At 51.3% G+C, this 3,869-nt stretch overlaps 1 non-coding gene across 1 annotated transcript; it reads right to left on the bottom strand.

Moving 5' to 3' along the window:
- Positions 1 to 3,417: 3,417 nt before the first annotated feature.
- Trnas-cga (transfer RNA serine (anticodon CGA)) lies at positions 3,418 to 3,492 on the bottom strand. Its single transcript has one exon. It is a non-coding gene; the product is annotated as a tRNA-Ser (tRNA).
- Positions 3,493 to 3,869: the final 377 nt, after the last annotated feature.

Here is a 3,869-nt window from a genome sequence, read left to right on the forward strand (position 1 = left end):
GACCTATGAAGCACATTTGGAACTGAAAGTGAACGCGCAACTGACATTTTTCCAAGCGCGCAATGTTCCCCACGCATTGCGTGATGAGGTCGCAAGAACATTAAACGATTTCGAATCACAAGCTTGCATGTTCATTGATTCGGAAACTGATGACGTGGTCGAATCGTTTCCGATTGATTTTCGTCGTGTCGCTATAGCCACAGCTGCTGACCCTGTTCTTGCTACTGTTTTGCGTTTTGTTGCTACGCAGTGGCCCTTGTCAAAGTCACGGATCGAGGATCCGTTGGTTCGCCGATTTTTTGCTCACAAGGAGAGACTTTTTGTCCGACGTGGTGTTTTGTTGTTGCGTTCGGATAATGATCAGTCCAGAGTCGTGGTCCCACGTTCGTTACAGTCCTGTGTCTTACGGCTTCTTCACCACGGACATTGGGGTATAGTGCGCACGAAACAACTTGCTCGTCAGCACTGTACTTGGTTCGGAATCGATGCTGCGATTACGAATATGTGCTCTTCTTGCGTGGCGTGTGCTGAACAACAATCCGCCCCGCCGCGGAAATTCTTTGCATGGCCGAAAGCCACTTCCCCTTGGCAACGCTTGCACATCGATTTTGCTGGTCCATTCTGGAATGCTCGATGGTTGGTTGTGGTGGATTCCTTCAGTAATTTTCCTTTTGTTGTCCGGATGTCTTCCACGACGTCTTCTGCCACCATCCAAGCGTTGTCCGCTATTTTTTGCATTGAAGGTCTTCCCCAGACTATTGTTTCCGACAATGGCCCACAATTCATGTCAGCAGAATTTCAGTCATTCTGCAAGGCCAATGGTATTCAACATCTGACATCCGCGCCGTTTTCGCCTCAGTCAAACGGTGCCGCTGAACGGTTGGTCCGGACTTTCAAGTCACAGATGTTGAAGTTGAAAGAGTCGCATTCTCGGGAGGACGCGTTATTGCTCTTTTTGTCTTCGTATCGCTCTCAGCCCCGCGATGGTCGCTCGCCGGCTGAGTTGCTCCATGGTCGTCCTCATCGAACCTTGATGTCTTTGCTGCATCCGCCGCATCAGGTTCCAGTGCAGCGGCAGACTACTGCTTTTGCTCCTGGCGACGTTGTTTTCTATCGCAACTATCGCGGTTCACAGCGTTGGCTCGCAGGGCGCATTCTTCGCTGCCTCGGCCGCGCGATGTATTTGGTTTTGGGGGCCTCTGGTGAGGTGCGTCGGCATCTCAATCAGCTGCGCCTCTGTCGTCGCCTGGGTTCTGCCGCTCCCCGTCTGCTTTCAGCGACGGTGCCGTCCGGTCAGCGCCCTGGGGACCCATCTACTGGCTCGCCTCATCCCCAGGTGTTACCGACGCTGCCTTCCATTTTGCCTCATGGCGACGCGCCACCGCAGCCGCCGCCGGCGCCGCCCGCAGTGGACGCGTCGCTGCAACCGTCTGGCGCCTCCCTGGGTCACGCGCCGCCGCTCGCTTCCCGTGACCGGCTGTCCTCCACCATGGAACTCTTGCCCGCTCCGGACCAGATGTCGTCTTCGCCCGTCGGGTGCCCCGACCACAATGGAGGTCGATCCTTCGGCCCCTCCTGTCTCATTACGGGCGCATACACCGCATGTTGACGTGCACCCTGGACTAGGTTTTCAGGCGTTTCCTAGCTCCCCTCGGACCGAATGGCCGGGTGCGGGTGGCACAGCCTCGCCTGTTGATAGGCTCCCCACCTCATCGCATACGTCAACATGGGGTCCTCCCCACGGCGGGCGGAAGCCTTATAACACGACCGTTCGCCGATTTGCGGGGGAGGAATGTGGTGTCACTGCCAGACACCACACTTGCTAGGTGGTAGCTTAAATTGGCCGCGGTCCATTAGTACATGTCGGACCCGCGTGTCGCCACTGTGTGATCGCAGACCGAGCGCCACCACACGGCAGGTCTCGAGAGACGTACGAGAACTCGCCCCAGTTGTACGACGACGTTGCTAGCGACTATACGGACGAAGCCTTTGCTCTCATTTGCCGAGAGACAGTAGAATAGCCTTCAGCTAAGTTCATGTCTACGACCTAGCAAGGCGCCATTAGCCTTAGATAGCTTGTATCTAAAGAGTCTCACTTGTATCGCCACAATCTCCTGATGTCTCATCAAGAACGATGTATACAAAGGAAGGATTAAAAGTTAAGTAGTCCAGAAGATACGTACTTTTCTTTATAGCATTCATTAAGTCTCCTGTTTCAGACCTCACTCCATCCTTCGTGAGTTAGCGCGTGCATCTTGGCCACCTCTTTCAATTAGTGTACGTAGTGTTGGCACGTCTGCCGACACAACAAATAGCATCAGTCATTGCATTATCATTGTCAAATCGTCGTTCTCTGACGTCTTTTTTTAGGTTTGGGAAAAGAAAGAAGTCCGATGAAACCAAATCTGAAGAATATGGCAGCTGACGTAAAAATTCGAACCCGCAGTCATGCTGAGTTTCCCGTGTTGCGGGGGCTCTGTGCGCCGGTGCGTTGTCCTGATGCAAGAGAATTCCGCGAGCGGATTTTTAGCGCCTTTTTTTCTTTATCTGTTCTACCAAACTGCGCAGGAGCGTGCAGTAGTATGATGCATTGATAGTTACGCTCTTTCGCAAGTAATCCACCATAATTACTCCTTCTGCGTCGCAGAAGAGCGATGCCATCACCTTAGCGGCTGCTTTTTGCACCCGGAAATTTTTTGAGGTAGGGGATGAAGGATGTTTCCATTGTTGTGAGTGTTGTTTTGTCTCAGGATCAAAGTGGTGAACACACGTTTCGTTCTTTGTCACATATGTTGCAAGAAAGCCGTCTTAATCCGCTTCAAATTGGCGGACAGTTTCTTCTCAACATTGGACTCGCTCCCGTATCTGATCTGCATTCAAGTCTTTCGGGACCTACCGAGATGAAACTTACCACATTCCCAAAATATCCACAACAATGTCACGAGTATGCCCATGGGAGATTCCAAATGCGGCTCCAATGTGCTGTAACGTTGTTCGACGATCCTGCAAACTCGTATCGTGAATTACAGTCACTGTTTCATCAGTGGCAACACTGACAGGCCTTCCGCTCCTTGGCGCACCTTCCACGCTCGTTCCTCCATGTTTCGAGTCGGACACACAGATTTTCACTGTTGCGTAAGACGGAGCACTGTCCTTAATTGCACTTCGCACGTCCTCCGTAATTTCCTTGGTCATTATTCCCTTGAACTGAAGATATTCAATCACAGCACAGTTCTAGATTCTCTCGAACTAGTCATTTTGCTTACACTACGGTATACAATGCATCCTAGCGGCAAAACTAACGAAGCTGGAGCCGCAATTTTTGACTTGCATACCCACAAAGGGACACCAATAATGTAGGTGGTAGTGTTTGTGCGAGACATCACGATAACAAACTTCCTGGCAGATTAAAACTGTATGCCGGACCGAGACTCGAACTCGGGACCTTTGCCTTTCGCGGGCAAGTGCTCTACCAACTGAGCTACCCAAGCACCACTCACGCCCCGTCCTCGAGCTTTACTTCTGCCAGTACCTCATCTCCTACCTTCCAAACTTTACAGAAGCTCTCCTGCGAACCTTGCAGAACTAGCACTCCTGAAAGAAAGGATATTGCGGAGATATGGTAGAGCACTTGCCCGCGAAAGGCAAAGGTCCCGAGCTCGAGTCTCGGTCCGGCACACAGTTTTAATCTGCCAGGAAGTTTCATATCAGCGCACACTCCGCTGCAGAGTGAAAATATCATTCTGATCACGATAACTATTTCGGGCTAGAAACTTTTCGACCGCCCCTCGTATAATCCAGATGCCATCGCTGTGTTTTATTTTATACAAGTCAACATTTACGCAAACAGTAGCCTTATCTTAATGGGC

This window comes from Schistocerca nitens, chromosome 1 (genome assembly GCF_023898315.1).
Source record: "Schistocerca nitens isolate TAMUIC-IGC-003100 chromosome 1, iqSchNite1.1, whole genome shotgun sequence".
NCBI lineage: Eukaryota > Metazoa > Arthropoda > Insecta > Orthoptera > Acrididae > Schistocerca > Schistocerca nitens.